We start from the raw sequence: 17525 nt of genomic DNA, 5'->3' as shown, positions 1-17525 counted from the left end.
GGCTAGCCATTTACTTTAATTTACTGACTCTGGCCATTGGGCCATCTAGCCCTGCCTTAAAGGGCCAGCCTTTGACTTCGATTCCCTGACTTGGGCTAGTGGGCTGACCAGCCTGGCATTAAAGGGCCAGGTTCTGATTTAGATGTACTGACTTTGCCTTAGTAGGCCTCCCTGCCCTGATTCAAAGGGCCATACATTGACTCTATCCATTAGGCTAACCGGCCCCGAGGAGAGGAGCCTAACCACTGGTGATTTGTCAATCATGCAGGGTGGGTCATGGACTCAGACAGCGCAGGGACACGGGATCCTACTCCCTGGGAGGGAGAAGGGAGGATCCCCCTCCCCTCCCATGACAATCCCAGAGACCTGTACTATGACCAGTGGTGTTGAAAATATTCATAAATGATCTGGAAAATGGGGCACACAGGGAAGTAGAAAGATAGGCAGGTTAGATAAAATTACTTAAGACAATTAACTCCAAAGCAGACTGTGATGAGTTACAGAGGGATCTCACAAAACTAAGTGACTGGACAATGAAATGACAGAGGACATTTAATGTTGATAAATGCAAAAGGTAGCACATTGAGAAACATAATCGCAACTAAGCATACAAAATAACTTAGCTATTCCCACTAAGATTTTGGACTAATGGTGGACAGTTCTCTGAAAACATCCTTTCAATGTGAAACAGCCAGAGGTGAAAGTACAGGAGGCCCCCGAGTTACGACCCCCCACGCTTACATTCTCAGGTAAGGGGCGGAACCCTCCAACGTACATTCTCAGCCTGCATTTATGATGGTACACGGCACCTACCATAAATGCAGGTTTGAGTTACGATGCTCCCGACTTGCAACACTTTCTCTGGAAACAATCATGTTGCAAGTCGGGGGCCTCCTGTAAGGCAGTGCACCCTGGGACGCTGCTCCAGTAAGAACCTGCTGGGGTGCACTGCTCGTTTAAAGAGGCTGGCTGAGGATGTGCTGTAGCGGACATGTGTACACTCTGAGCTGGGTTAGTGAAATGGGTCTCAGCCCAGCTCAGACCTCCACCTTACTGTCTCCAGCTGCTATGCTCCTGGGACAGACAATACAGCCCGGCTCTGGTGGTCCTGCGACTACTGCGATGGTCCAGCCCTGGTGGCCCAATTCTGGTTGTGGCAGCCCAGCTTGGGCTCCAGCTGCAGCAGCCAGGGTCTGGCCATGGCAGCCCAGCGCAGGTCCTGGCTCCAGTGGCCTGACTTGGGCTCCAGCCACAGTGGCTTGGCCACAGAGGCCTGGCCCAGGCTCTGGCCCTGGCTTCTGACCCAGTGGAAGTTCGAATTAGCGCTGTAGTGTAGACATACCCATATTGTACACAAAGGAAGTAACAAAAGACTACTCTACAGTATGTGGATAATTGAGTTAACTGGACTAATGATTAATGCAATTGCACTGTAATCCCAAACAAAATGAGAGGAGAAATCCTAAACCTCAACCATGAAAGACATTAAGGATTAACTAAATGCTGAAAATGAGCCAAGCAGTCATTGTGGTGGTCGAGCAGAACATAAACTATTGCAGAACTAACGAGACAAAGACATCACAATGAAGCTTTAATAATAACACTCCTTCTAGACAGACCTTGACAGAGACTAGCTGCAAATTTATGTGAATTCAGACAACAATATTGCCTGGTCATAGAGAACTATTTGTCCCGATATATAGAAATCATATACTTGAATGAAGTAACATGTCACATTGCCACTGAGAAAATGATGTGCACTTTTGCTCATTTGGGTATTTCACAACAACTATTGACAGATAAAAGGCCACAATTCACTGCAGCAGAATTTAAGTAATTCCAAATAAAATATTATTTTGATCAACTTACTAGCAGCCTGCAAGCAAATGGAGAGACTGAAAGAGCCTTACTGACAGCCAAGAAAATCCTACAACAGTAAGAGCCATTTCTTGTTCTTCCAAGTTACAGATCAACACCTTATTTAAGCTAACCTTAACTTAAACTGGCAAAGCATTTAAGGATCTTATAGCAAACCCATCTGGTGTGTTTCTCTATGAGATGTAATTTCTCTAGTCAGTCTATAGTTAATACAGGACCCTGATCTGCTAGTAGGTGCCCTGTAACCTACCATATACAAATAGTACATGGTGGACACACCTTCAGACATTTGGATGATCATTCCATGATTGTACGGAGAGCAAAATTAAACCTTACCCATGGAAATAAATGTTGTTCCTGAATAAAGCAAGTATGGCCTATTTGGCACATAATATGGTGATGTTGTTACAATCAGATATTATTATTAGTGGAGACAAGCTCAAATTAGAATGACAAAAGGCCTGATTTTTTAGGGGTGTGTGTGTGTGTGTGTGTGTGTGTAAATACAAGCCTTATCGGCATTATAATATTGTGATTCAGGAACATCTCTAGATGCAAGTGATTTCACAGCATCAAATACAGATACAACATCTATCATAAAAACAGTCAGAATGAAAGCAAGTAGAAAAGTTTTCTGACATAGAGGAGTTCCAGAAAAAAAAAGTAGAGAAATCACGGCAGATGACTTTGTTTGAGATTCTGCTTCAAAGAAATGTTAAACTTAAACTTTCCAGTGACCTGAAGTCACACATCCTGTCAAAGGAAGAGGCAGCTGGTATCTTTCACAAGGCTCCAGGAAAGGCTTTTAAACCTTGCTCTTCAGATTTTCCAGTCTTTTCTTTCCATTGTATTTCTCCTTTGACACAAATTCTTTAAAAAGTGAATGCCATGCACTCACTCTCCAGTGACAGTATGCCAGTCCCATTGCATAAAATGTTGTGACACTTTAGTCCAGGGAAAGGCTGCTTCTAGTCATTGCACTGTGGTGGGGTGTGTTATTTATCAATAGAGATGGCAATCTTAAAGGCTCAAAGCTTTAGGGCTGACTTCCCCCAAAATAGTCTGCAGTTCTTAAGGCAAGAGGCATCTGTTTTCCGAAAGAGAACTGGAGCTGTTTTGTCCTGAGTTACGGACGATTTTTAGACAGAAGTGGCTTTAATCCATGTGGACTGCATAGGACCAAATACAAAACCACCACAAGGAATATGGAAAGCTGCCCATTATCCAGCTGCAGTTCAGGAGTAACCCAGCTGTCCCCTGGACACTGTTCAAACAGAAGTGAACATCGGAAAGGAGACAGGATTCTCCCTACCTCTTCTTGAGATACTGCTAAATCATTCCTGGCAAAGCCAAGAGCACTTATATTCTTGATTCCTGAAAACACTTTGGAAGAGCAGATATTATGCCTTTGGAATTCAGCAAGAGGGAGATTTTTCAAAGACATAATACAGTGTTATGTGCCCACTTTCCATTCAGTATCAATGAATATTTCACAGCCCTTTGTGACTTTGGAAGGCTCCCCTCAAATAAATTAACCTTATTAATCTGCTTCTCAGTAGCACCCACACTGTGTGAGGCACTGTCTGCATGCAGTGGAGAACAGACTGAGATTTTCAGAGCTCATTAGTGGATTTAGACACACAACAGTCACTAAAAATCCATGAGAGTGGCCTTTCAATGGAACTTGTGCTTCTATTTCATAGCCGCTTTTTTAACACCAAGCCTGTCTCTCTAAATCGCCTAGTCAAATTTGAAAATCTCCACCATGGGCCTTGTTCCCGGGTCTCTAGGGGCTATAGACTGTGTTCCAGGCTAGCCCTTCCTGGAATAGGGTGGGGGAGGTGGCTCCATGCACTGCCGTTCCTCCTTCTCTGTCAGCCAGCACCATGAGTGTCAGGAGAGGGGAACTTCGTATCTGCACTTCCCTCACCTGTAGGTTCTGCCCTGCCACTCCCATTGGCTGGAAATTGCAGCCAATGGGAATTGCAGCCAATGGGAGGTATGGGGAGCAGTGCTTGCAGGACAGCATGGGGCAGCACAGAGCCATCTGTTTCTACCCATCAAACGGGAGCTGCCCCAGGTAAGTGCCCTGTACCCCAACCTCCCTACCCAAACCCTGAGCTCTTCCTGCACTCCAACTCCTTCCCAAACCCCAACTTTACCTCATGTCCTGAGCTCCCATCCTGCCCTCCAAACTCTTTGGTCCCAGCCTGGAGCCCCCTCCAGAACTCCAAATGCCTCATTCCCCAGCCCCAAAGCCCACACCTCTGGTCAGAACCTTCACTCCTGCAACCCACCCCCTGCCTCAATCTGAACCCCTCACTTTTGGGACTACCTTGGAGCCTAGCTCCCCCAAAATCTAATAGTCCAGCACCCCAAAATAGTTAATTCAGCCCTGCTTGTCCCAAAAGTTTAGAATCTAAGATGACAAGTAATACATAAAGGGTGAGGGATTCAGCCGCAATATGCATAACTGTACAGAAATGTCAATTAAATAAATATAACTAAATCAACTAATTGCACCAGTGTGTCACATTCAATCATTTACCCTGGGGAATGGAGACTGTTCAAATAACATTATATTAGATATGGGGACATATGGCTGCCCCAAGTCTAACAGCCTCCAGTTAATTAACAGTGCAATTTCAGCTTACCTCCAGAAGCCTTGTGAGGAAATAGTCACATTTTGCCAACTCCTAAACTCTAGTATATGATTAATGACATCATTTGAATGGGCTTAATTTCCTGTTCTTGCCTGAGAGATGCTTTGCTGAATACGGATGACTACAGCGATATCTGCAGCTCTGTATAATAATTTCAGATGACAAAAACAAAACTGCCAGGTCATGGAAGCAGAACTCTACTCCAACTGACTCCGAATGCCTGAAAAGAATACCACACATACCTGCTATGCTGCATACAACTATGACACTACAATGCCTTTGTTCTGAGTGTACATTGGCTGCAGATCAATAAGATCTCAGCCTGTGAGCAGATGTTATGACCCCCTCTTTGGGTCCTAAGTGGAGGCTGAATCCAGGATCTCTAAGTTTACAGTTACTGATTGCTCTACCACTTGAGTGCAAGGCAGGGTTACCACGTGGCCGGGATTTGACTGGTCTGGGTGTTTTTTTATGGATTTGCCAGTTGCCAGAAAAATAGTCTAATCACCCCAGGCCTTTTTACATGGATGAACATATTTGCATTACCATCGTATACATTACATAGCTAATGTTAGAAGTTTGTGTTCAACTTGCTAGAGTCCTACTTCCACAGTTTAAGCAATAACAGATCAAACCTGTTGAAAATACAGCCACTGTCTTTCTGCCAACATACAAATGCACCGTTTGTATCATGCAAGAATGAAGGGACATGCAAGGCACATCACATAGTGGAAGATCAGGATGATGGTGTGATTGATCCTATTCCACCCCCAGAAAAAAAGCTCAGGTAAGAAACTGCATATTTAATGACAACTGGGTAAAGAAAACAAACTACAAAGACTGACTGGCAATATGTGCTGATAAAACAAATGACCGTTTGTTATCAATCTTATCTATTACCTCTATAGAGACCATAAGTGGGTGTTGAAATGGGGGGATTGTGGAGTTGTCTGGTAGTTGTGGTTGCAGCATGAGGAAGACTGTCTGCTAGGAAAAGTACCAGGTCTCCAATCTCTGTGGATTAGCCATGGAGAGACATGACATAACACACTTAGCCTTTGCGTTACACAGGGACAGGGAGAGTCAACGTTTTGTTCTTAGAGATTCTGTTGCCTGTTTAAAGAGAAATACACCCTGTGTTGGCCACATCTATACTTACTGTGCGCAAGAGATTGATCTTCCAGCATTTGATTTAGCGGGTCTAGTTAATTTAGGGGTGCTTGGGGTGTTGGTGGAGCGGTAGTACTTTTGCAGTAATAAGGCCATGCCTGTCTTTTTTCAGACAAGTTGCACTGGCTCGCACACCATGGTCAGCTTGTATGGTTGCCTCCTCATAGCTGCTTGGATACAGGGGCGGGCGCACCCCGGTTCCTGATCTTGGCTGATAAGCTGCACACCCTGCAGGTAGCCAGCTGAAGATTCTTTGGCTGGTGAGGGGAACAGCCTTCCCTATCCTTGTGTCAAGCAGCCAACAGCAGATCCCTTGTGGAGATGGTAGATGAGCTGTGACCCAGACAGTCAACGGCTTCAGATGGATGAACTGCTGGGACCTGTGCTTCAAGATACGGCCTCCCAGTCGTCTTGGACTTCCTTGCCATTGGTGCCAGGCTGTGGCTTGGTCAAGCATCATGTAGTCGCTGATGTGAGACAGCGTATCCATGTTAAACTCTATCATGCACAGGCGCTTCCTTGGATAATCACCTCTACGTCTTTATAGGCATCCAAGGGAAAATCTTACTCAATTTGAGGGATCCCAGAGAGAGAGAGTTAAGACCCACTAAACTGAACTCTTGAGGGCTGTTCCAGTCAGTGCCAGTACTCCTTGCAGTCGTGAGGAGTAAGGGAAGCAGACAGGAGAGTTTACTCCCATCAGCCTCTCTCTGTAAAGACAGTGCCAAGTCTGGCTATATTTTACATAGCTGGAGTTGTGTACCTTAACCCAACCTTCCAGGTAGGACTGGCTGCAGGAGCTTCACTTTTATTCCTTCACAATGTGTTCCATAATCTCCTTCTCATTGTTGCTTATTATGTGCAGAGAAATTTAATACTTATGGTGGAAAAATAGTCATCCTTAAACTGGGCTAATCAACAATATACGGCTAGTAAGCTTCCAATATATATTGTCATGAACAAAAATAAAATTGAAAGCCAGCTATACCTCCACAGAGATTACTGTAATCTTTGACCAGTGCCTACTTTGTGTCATGCATACAAGGGTTAGTCAGATTTAAGGGCCCCTCTGCCTATTCAAGGCATTCTTAAGTAGGTGACTAAACTATACATTGAACACTCCACAAGACTGAGCTCCAATAGGTCTAATATACAGACTTGTCTACATGTTCATTGCTTATGTCTCCATACTGATGTTTTCTACAGTCTATTCAATCCCTTGTTTCTACTGCATATCAGGAAGGCCTGAGGAGTGCTGAGCATCCTCAATTAATGCTAAACTCTAAGGGTATGTCTACACTAGCCCCCTAGTTCGAACTCGGGAGGCTAATGTAGGCATTCAAAGTTGCAAATCAATCCCGGGATTTAAATATCCCGCACTTGATTTGCATCTTCCCAGCCGGTCGCCATTTTTGAAATTTACAAGTCCGGACTAACTGCCCGCGTTTACATGCGTCAGGAACCCGGTAGTTTGAAATAAAGCCCTAGTTCGAACTACCTGTTATTCCTCCTGGAATGAGGTTTAACAGGTAGTTCGAACTAGGGCTTTATTTCGAACTACCGGGTCCCTGCCGTGTGTAGACATGGGCAGTTAGTCCGGACTTGTAAATTTCAAAAATGGCGACCGGCTGGGAAGATGCAAATCAAGCACGGGATATTTAAATCCCGGGCTTGATTTGCAACTTTGAATGCCTACATTAGCCCCCCCCTAGTTCAAACTAGGGGGCTAGTGTAGACATACCCTAATGTATTTCTGGTTTATCATAGGATACTAGGACTGGAAGGGACCTCGAGAGGTCATCGAGTCCAGTCCCCTGCCCTCATAGCAGGACCAAATACTGTCTAGACCATCCCTGATAGACACTTATCTAACCTACTCTTAAATATCTCCAGAGATGGAGATTCCACAACCTCCCTGGGCAATTTATTCCAGTATTTGACTACCCTGATAGTTAGGAACTTTTTCCTAACGTCCAACCTAAACCTCCCTTGCTGCAGTTTAAGCCCATTGCTTCTTGTTCTAGCCTCAGAGGCCAAGATGAACAAGTTTTCTCCCTCCTCCTTATGACACCCTTTTAGATACCTGAAAACTGCTATCATGTCCCCCCTCAATCTTCTCTTTTCTAAACTAAACAAACCCAATTCTTTCAGCCTTTTTTCATAGGTCATGTTCTCTAGACCTTTAATTATTCTTGTTGCTCTTCTCTGGATAATCCATATTGTTCAAAATGTGGATTTCCCTCCTGAATACATCACCTAAGTACCTCTGATTCCTCCATTACCAGGACTTTACTTCATGTAGAATGGACTAGCATTAACATTGTTTGCATGCTGGCATACATGCTAGTCCTTTCTAAATATTTCAGCCCCATGCTAGATGTTTAGTAGTGATTCTCAGTGTGAGGAGTTGAAAGATCCTCTTGTGTTTGGGGTTGAAGATAACAGCACAGTATACATAAAGGACCTGTAGGCAAGTAACTGAGTAATGGAGGTGAAAACTGAGTTAACCCTTATTCGGGCCCACTTGAATAATTATGAAGTTTGTCCACAATCCAGCTGGAAGAGTATAATGCTTTGAGTGGATAAACATCAAAGGGCAATTGCAGAAGAAGTTCAGAGATAGGCAAGACAATATTAACTAACTGTAGAGTAAATGGGGGCTCAAAATAGGAAATGTGAATTTCAGAGAGGCAAACAGGTTTTGAAGTGAGTGACAGGGGTAACAAGCTTCATCTATCAAACCTTCAATTATTCCCAGGCTTGCTTCATGTCAGCTTTATGCTTTTTGTGTCAGAGGATTTGTTTGTTTGTTTCCCAGTAAACTTGTCAGCTTCTGTAACAGCAATTTGATGACAGGTACATTCTCCAAAGCACTCCTACTGTAGGGCTGACAGTGAACCATGCTACAAGAGCTGAGGCTAACATGCTGGAAGGTTCCCTGGGGGAATCCTTTGGTAAGACACAGTTAAGATTGTATGTATAAATGACACTTTGAGAGATAGGTGCCCTTAATAGTGTGGTGTAGTTAAAAAAAAAACACTACACCTCAAAGCTTGGAAATTAAAAAACAATGAGGAGTCTTGTAGCATCTTAAAGACTAACATTATTTGGGCATAAACTTTAATGGGCAAAGACCCATGCCCACAAAAGCTTATATACAAATAAATCTGTTGGGGTATGTCTACACTAGCTCATTAATTCAAGCTAAGTAGGCAAATCAGGCAACCGGAGTTGCAAATGAAGCCTGGGATTTCAATATCCCAGGCTTTATTTGCATGTTCCCGTCTGGCTGCCATTTTAAAATCTCCCTTATTTCAAATAAACTGCCTGCGGCTACACGCGGCAGTTTAAAGTAAATCTGAACTAAGCCCTAACTAACTGTTACATTCCTCGTGGAATGAGGAGTAACAGTTAATCCGAACTAAGGACTTAGTTTGGATTAACTTTAAACTGCCGCATGTAGCCGTGGGCAGTTCGTTCGAACTAAGGGGGATTTAAAAATGGCGGCCGAACAGGAACATGCAAATAAAGCCCGAGATATTTAAATCCCAGGCTTCATTTGCAACTCCGGTTGCCTGATTTGCCTACCTACCTCAAATTTATGAGCTAGTGTAGACATACCCTTGGTCTCTAAGGTGCCACCGGACTCTTTGTTGGTTTTGCAGATACAGACTGACTAACATAACTGCCCCATCTGAGTCTAGAAATTCAAAGTCACACTGGGAGAGATTTTCAAAGGCACAAAGGAAAAATAGGCATCCACTCCTACTGATTTGCAGAAAGTTAAGGGGGGAATGTTTATCCCCCTCAGCCAATGTTCACTGTAAGCTGTGTGCTTGTGCAGCCACTCAGGAGAGATTCAGATGCTGCCCAGTTGATTAGAAGAATACCCACAGCTAGGTTTTATTGTTTGTTTGTTTCTACTGGTGATGCACATTCACATGTGCCTTGGTGCACATATAAATTATTCCATGCATGGATAGAAAAGATTACAGGAAATGCTGCACTCAACCCTACCGTGCTGTGCATCCATTCTCTGTTCCTTTTTCATGCAGATCACTAGATCCCTCTGTAAGGGCCTCAGTAGACTAGTGAAGTGGAACTGTGGGTATGGGGGAAGCTGAAGAAATGATGCTGAGGATGCTATGTGCCCTTTCCACCTAAAAGAGGAGATCTGCATACACAGCTCCCCTCCACGTGTGGATTTCCAAAGCAGAATCAGGTTCTTACCACTGTCCTTTTTTTAAAAATTGATAGGACAAGATGCTATGTATGCCTGCTGTCAAACATCACAACCCCTCTTACACAGGAGGTCCAACATCATGATCATAATGATCCATCTGGCCTATGAATCACTGGAGTGAATACACTGAGGAAACTGATCCCAGATTCTCAGTCCTGTTTAGATTGAAATGCCCCCTTCTCTGCGCATCTTAACTCATGATTTCTGTACCAACTCTACATGCCAGAGGGTGTGTTTAGACTACAGGGTTTTGTCAACAAAAGTGGACTTTTGTTGACAAAACTATACCTGCCACCACGTTCTGTCGACATAACGTCTACAGAACTCAGCAGTTTTGTCGATGGTGGTAAACCTCATTCTACGAAGAATAACGCCTTTTGTCGACAGAGTTCTGTCAACAGAAGGTGTTACTGCAGCTATACTGTCCTTTGCGTCTACACTCTCATGTCGACAAAGCGGCTTGCTTTGTCAACAGAACTGGATGCAGTCTAGATGCTCTTTTTCGACAGAAGCTTTGTCAATAGTATCTGTTGACAAAGCCTTTGTCAACAAAATATGTTTCGTGACATACCCAGAGAGGGGTAACAGAGACTCCCCTGGCCAGCCTGTCACGGGGCCTCCCAGAGATGGAGATTCCACAACCTCCCTGGGCAATTATCCAGCCAGTTATGCACCCACCTTATTGTAGCCCCATTTAAGTTATATTTACCTAGTTTATTGATAAGAATATCATGCGAGACCGTATCAAATGCCTTACTAAAGTCTAGGTATACCGCATCCACCACTTCTCCCTTATCCACAAGACTCGTTATCCTCTCAAAGAAAGCTATCAGATTGGTTTGACATGATTTGTGCTTTACAAATCCATGCTGGCTGTTCCCTATCACCTTGCCACTTTCCAAGTGTTTACCAATGATTTCCTTAATTACTTGCTGTGACGTAGTTGGGGGGAACTTGCTGGTTTCTATGGGTCTGTGGTAACCCCACTAGCTGCCGCAAGTATCACAGCCCAGAAGGACAGGGATGGGTCATTATGCAAAGGGATCTCTCAACCGGTCCGACCAGCTAATCCCCGTGGAGAGGAATAAAGGAAGGTGAATGCTGCCCTGGCTGGGGGGCAGGGCTGGAGGAGAGTGAGTTAGTTTCTGTCTGGGAGCATGGAGAAAGCAGCCTCAGCAACAGGCTGGGGGGTTTAGAAGCCGAGACGCCTGCCCCATATCAAGGGGGGCTGAGGCATCCTAGGCCTGCCCTGTAACCTGATGACATCTGTGCTGTGCTGCATACTGGAGAAGCAATAAACCACCTCTATTCTACTGGCTGGGGGAGTCTGTTCGTGCCATTTCGGGGGTGCAGGAGATGGGGGACCCCCAACGCGCCGTCACACTGGTGTCAGGAGTGGGATGCACTGCACCCCGTGGATGGAGCTTCCAGCGGCGAGCGACAAGGCGCAGTAGAAGCAAGAGCCCGGTAGCCAGGCATGCTGGGGACAGAGCGAAGCGGTTCTGGGGAATCGTGGGGCGCTGCAGCACTAGACTGGTGAGTCTGCACCGAGGGGACCAGCGGGCAGATGGCCTACACCCGACTCTTGATGGCAGAGCTGGTGAAGCGGTGCAGAGAGAGGGGCTTGCCTGTGCAGAAAGCAACCAAGGCCCAGCTGATTGCCCAGCTGGAAGAGAATGACCAGCCACAGGGTCAGGATTTTTCCCCAGGGGGAGCAGCCAGACCCCTCTTGAGAGTGTGTCAGGCTCAGAGAGGGGGAGGAGCTCCGGAACCCACCAGAGAGATGGGACAGCTTCCCCCAGGAGGCCTGCAAGCTGTAGCCCATCTATGGCAGGGGCCAGCCCAGCAGAGCTGCGGCGGCTGGAGATCCAGCTGTGGATCAAGAAATTGGAAGTAGAGGACCGAGAGAGGGACCGCCAAGATCGAGAGAGGCAGTGACAGCATGAGTTGGCCATGGCAGAGCGGAGAACCGGCGGGGCACCGGCTGTGCCAAGAGTGGATGGGCCCCAGAGTCCCGGGACTGCCAGAAGCTTGCAGAGGCTCGTGGTGGCCCAATTGAAGGACATGGGCGACATAGACGGGTTCCTCAGCTCCTTTGAGAGGGCCTGTGGACTGCAACGGGTCCCCCCAGCTGACTGGCTGCAGGAGCTCATCCCCGCACTGAACCAGAAGGTGGCCAGAGTGCTCAGTCAGCTGGAGGACCTACAGCCAGGGGATTACAACCGAGTTAAGGAGGCCCTGCTGCACAAGTTCAGGCTGACCCCCGAGATGTACAGGAAGAGGTTCCGGGGGGTGCAAAAGGAGCCTGCGAAGCGAGTGCCTCATACCCCTGGAGGTGGATGGTAGGAAGGTGACGGGTTTCTGGGACACAGGGGCGGAGGTGACGCTGGCCTGATCCGATATAGTGGCTCCAGACCAGATACTACCCCACACCCAGCTGACCCTGAAGGGCATAGACGGGTCCCCGTTTAAGGTGCCTGTAGCCAGGGTGCATCTGAAATGGGGGGCCAAAGAAGGTCTCAAGGAAATGGGGGTCCACCCGAACTTGCCCACCGAGGTGCCGATGGGGAATGACCTAGAGGAGTGGCCCCATGAATCCCAGTGGGCTCTAGTCACCACCCGGAGCCAGAGCCAGCGCGGGGCTGGCAACCTGGATCCAGGGAAGGACTCCCGGAAGAGTCCTCAGGGTCCCATCCCAGTGGACACGGGGTCCAGCCAGGCTTGGACTCTGGACCTAGGCAAAGGTGGGGGACAGGTCCCGATCCCTGCCTCAGCGGCTGAATTCCAACCCCTCCTTGCAGAGGCTGAGGGACCAAGCTGGCCTCCGTGCAGCTCAGCCCCTGGGAGGAGGTGGCCAGGAGAGATTCTGGTGGGAGCGGGGGTCCCTGTTCCGTGAATGGCTTCCCCCCAGGAAGGTGAGGGCATGGGGGGGTCCAGCGGCAGCTGGTTGTCCCCCGAAAGTATCGCCTCAAGCTGCTGTATTTGACCCACGACGTCCCCATTGTGGGCCACCGGGGGATCCGGAGCACCCAGCTGAGGCTGCTCCAACACTTCTACTGGCCGGGGATGTTTGCAGCCATGCAGCGGTACTGCCGGTCCTGCGACTCCTGCCAGAGGGGCGGGAAGGCCCAAGACAGGAGGAAAGCGGCTTGGGGGTCCCTACCCATATAGAGGAGCCTCTGGGCTCGCTGAGAGAGTTATGGGAGGGGAAGCCCCCCCTGGATGGAGCGTCGGGTGTGGAAGTTGCCCTGGCTGCCCAGAGAAGGCTCGCTGGGCTCATAGCCCCGGCCCGAGAGACCCTGGCCAGAGATCAAGGCCAGCGGAAGGGTGGGTGAGACCCCCGAGGACAGGCCTGTGCCAATCCCCCTGGAGCGGTGCGGCGAGTGGACAAAGGGAAGCCAATTCATGTGGGGCCTCGCTGCGGCCAGCCCGAGTCAAGGGGAGCACCCATGTCCCCAAGGCGGGTTCCCACGCAGAGGACCCGAACTTCCCTAGGTCGCGAGCGGAGTGACTCTGCTCAGTTCGCTCTCGGAGGGGGGAGAACTGTGACATAGTGGGGGGGGGAACTTGCTGGTTTCTATGGGTCTGTGGTAACCCCACTGGCTGCCGCCAGTACCACAGCCCAGAAGGACAGGGATGGGTCATTATGCAAAGGGATCTCTCAACCGGTTCGACCAATGGAGAGGAATAAAGGAAGGTGAATGCTGCCCTGGCTGGGGGGCAGGGCTGGAGGAGAGTGAGTTAGTTTCTGTCTGGGAGCATGGAGAAAGCAGCCTCAGCAACAGGCTGGGAGGTTTAGAAGCCGAGACACCTGCCCCATATCAAGGGGGGCTGAGGCATCCTAGGCCTGCCCTGTAACCTGATGACATCTGTGCTGTGCTGTATACTGGAGAAGCAATAAACCACCTCTATTCTACTGGCTGGCGGAGTCTGTTCGTGCCATTTCAGGGGTGCAGGAGACGGGGGACACCCAACGCGCCGTCACACTTGCTCCATTATCTTCCCTGGCACAGAAGTTAAACTAACTGGTCTGTAGTTTCCTGGGTTGTTCTTATTTCCCTTTTTAAAGATGGGCACTTTATTTGCCCTTTTCCAGTCCTCTGGAATCTCTCCTGTCTCCCATGATTTTCCAAAGATGATAGCTACAGGCTCAGATACCTCCTCTATTAGCTCCTCGAGTGTTCTAGGATGCATTTCGTCAAGGCCTGGTGACTTGTAGGCATCTAACTTTTCTAGGTGATTTTTAACTTGTTCTTTTTTTATTTTACTTTCTAAAACTACCTCCTTCCCACTAGCATTCACTACGTTAGGCTTTCCTTCAGACTTCTCGGTGAAGACCAAAACAAAGAAGTCATTGAGCATCTCTGCCATTTCCAAGTTTCCTGTTACTGTTTCTCCCTTCTCACTGACCAGTGGGCCTACCCTCTCCTTGGTCTTCCTCTTGCTTCTAATGTATTTACAAAAAGTCTTCTTGTTTGAGCTCATTCTGGGCCTTTGCGTTTCTAATCTTACCCCTGCATTCCTGTGCTGTCATCTTTTGTAATTTGTCCTACTTTCCATTTTTTATATGACTCCTTTTTTATTTTCAGATCATGCAAGATCTCGTGGTTAAGCCAAGGCAGTCTTTTGCCATATTTTCTATCTTTCTAACACATCGGAATAGCTTGCTTTTGGGCCCTTAACAATGTTCCTTTGAAAAGCTGCCAACTCTCCTCAGTTGTTTTTCCCCTCAGTCTCGATTCTCATAGGACCTTACCTATCAGCTCTCTGAGTTTACCAAAATCCACCCTCCCAAAATCCATTGTCTCTATTTTGCTGTTCTCCCTTCTACCCTTCCTTAGAATTGTGAACTCTATGATTTCATGATCACTTTCACCCAAGCTGCCTTCCACTTTCAAATTCTCAACTAGTTCCTCCCTATTTGTTAGGATCAAATCTAGAACATCTTCCCCCCTGGTAGCTTTTTCAATCTTCTGAAATAAAAAGTTGTCTCCGATGCAGTCCAAGAACTTATTGGATAGTCTGTGCCCCGCAGTGTTATTTTCCCAACATATATCTGGATTGTTGAAGTCCCCCATCACCACCAAATCTTGGGCTTTGGATGATTTTGTTAGTTGTTTAAAAAGAGCCTCATCTACTTCTTCCACCTGGGTAGGTGGCCTGTAGTAGACTCCTAGCATGACATCATCTTTTTTTAAAACCCCTTTTAGCCTAACCCAGGGTATGTCTACACTACCTTCCTAGTTCGAACTAGGAGGGTAATGTAGGCATACCGCACTTGCAAATGAAGCCCGGGATTTGAATTTCCCGGGCTTCATTTGCATAAGCGGAGAGCCGCCATTTTTAAAACCCCGCTGGTTTGAACCCCGTGCAGCGCGGCTACACGGGGCTCGAACTAGGTAGTTCAGACTAGGCTTCCTATTCCAAACTACCGGTACACTCGTGGAACGAGGTGTACCAGTAGTTCGGAATAGGAAGCCTAGTCCGAACTATCTAGTTCGAGCCCCGTGTAGCCGCGCTGCACGGGGTTCGAACCAGCGGGGTTTTAAAAATGGCGGCTCCCCGCTTATGCAAATGAAGCCCAGGAAATTCAAATCCCGGGCTTCATTTGCAAGTGTGGTATGTCTACATTACCCTCCTAGATCGAACTAGCGGGGTAGTGTAGACATACCCCCAGAGACTCTCAACATTTCTGTCTCCTATGTCCATCTCCACCTCATTCCAAGTGTGTTCATTTTTAATGTATAAGGCAACACCTCCTCCCTTTTTCCCCTGTCTATCCTTCCTGAGCAAGCTGTACCCTTTTATAGAAACATTCCAATCGTGTATTATCCCACCAAGTTTCTGTGATGCCAACAATGTCATAATTGTACTTATTTATTAGCACTTCCAGTTCTTCCTGCTTATTTTCCATACTTCTTGCATTTGTATATAGGCATCTAAGATCCTGATTTGACTTTGCCTCCCAGTTTTGCCCTGACCCTCCTTTCTCTCTGCCATTGTAGCCCATGCTCCCTCCCATTTCTGACCCATCTCTCAGGTCCCCATGTTCTCCACATACAAGAACTGGAATAGGAAAATTACTGCTTCCAAATTAAAAACCCACACTCGGTTTCTGTTGACTCTCCTGGCCTCTTGCTAACTCATTTCCTGCTTCCCTGGCATTCCTGGAGGCGCTCTAGGATCCACTGTCAATACACAAACAAGACAATTAAGATTAGGTTTCAAAAGTTAACCTCTGTGAAAAGACTTTAGTTGACTGAATGGCTGGAATGTCCAGAAAAGGGTATTACCCCTCCCATTCATCACAAGCCCCTTACATGAAGTATACTGTCTAGGCATCCTAAAATATAATTTTCACAAAATAATTCCTGCATGTAACTCAATAATCTAAAAAATTAAAAACCTGAAAAATCAATTTCTTTCTTTCTTTCTTTCTTTCTTTCTTTCTTTCTTTCTTTCTTTCTTTCTTTCTTTCTTTCTTTCTTTCTTTCTTTCTTTCTTTCTTTCTTTCTTTCTTTCTTTCTTTCTTTCTTTCTTTCTTTCTTTCGCTGGTCCTTTATTTTGTCACCTGCCAAAAGAAAGACCATCCCTAGGATTTCCAGGTGTGAAGATTAGCACTTTATAAGTCATTATAAGGAACATTCATGAGCCATCCCCTGTAATCATTAAACAAGCTTGCTGAATATATCAATTTGCTAATTATGCAACTGTTTAAAAATGAATCAAGCCACATCCCACATGTTTTCTGTTCTACCACATTAAATTCAAGACTACTTAATTAAAACTAATATTCAGTTGCAATGTGCCTGGTACCAAATGTGCTAAAGAGCCACTTGTAGGAGGAAGTGTCGAAGGAACAGATATGATAATATATATACAGAAATGCAGCAGAGCTCTTTCAGATGAATACCTGCTTGAAAAAGCTCCAAATGAAAAGATACAGAGAAAAAAAACAGAGCAAAAACTAACCTGTAACCAGGAATTCAGTTGATGCAGTGTGTTTACGGACCACCTGAAACAACACTCTAAGATATGTAATTGCTCCTGCCCATCTGAGTGTAGATGCTCAGTGATAGTCACTTATAAGGTTAACATTGTTAACTATTTCACTGGTGAGTGAAGCATGTAGAAAGAAAAGTGATGAGAGAAAAATGTATATGATCTACTTTGAGGCCATGTCTACACTACAGCTTTTGTCAGCATAACTTATACCTGAGCAATGTAAGTGATAATGACATAAGTGCTGGTGTGGACAGCACTATATTGGCAGGAGACCTTCTGCCCTTTGTGGGGGCTGGAATAGTTAAACTGATGGGACAGTTTTCTCCCACTGGCTTAGAGTGGGTACACTGGTGTGTCTATAGTGTAGCTGTGATGCTGCAAACTCTCTAGTATAGCTATGCACTGAATAACATTTGGTTGTGGCATCAGAAGTGGGTAGCACTTGGAAGATATCACTGCTTATATTTTAACCCCAAACTAGACTGAACCAAGTCCAAGTATCTTAGTAGGCATCGAGGAATTTATAACAGCAATGAATAGAGCTCATCATTTCCTGAGTAACCTCC

At 46.4% G+C, this 17525-nt stretch overlaps 1 long non-coding RNA gene across 2 annotated transcripts in view; it reads right to left on the bottom strand.

Moving 5' to 3' along the window:
- The window catches only part of LOC142827274 (uncharacterized), a 139400-nt gene extending 122402 nt beyond the window's left edge, over nt 1-16998 (bottom strand). For both annotated transcript variants that reach the window (XR_012901901.1, XR_012901900.1), the window contains exon 1: nt 16927-16998. This is a non-coding gene — a long non-coding RNA (uncharacterized LOC142827274). The remainder of the gene's footprint in view (nt 1-16926) is intronic.
- Between the last annotated feature and the right edge of the window lie 527 nt (nt 16999-17525).

The sequence above is a fragment of the Pelodiscus sinensis genome, chromosome 2 (genome assembly GCF_049634645.1).
Source record: "Pelodiscus sinensis isolate JC-2024 chromosome 2, ASM4963464v1, whole genome shotgun sequence".
Classification (NCBI taxonomy): domain Eukaryota; kingdom Metazoa; phylum Chordata; order Testudines; family Trionychidae; genus Pelodiscus; species Pelodiscus sinensis.
Note: the sequence above shows the minus strand (reverse complement) of the source record. Positions and strands in the feature narration are given on the sequence as shown.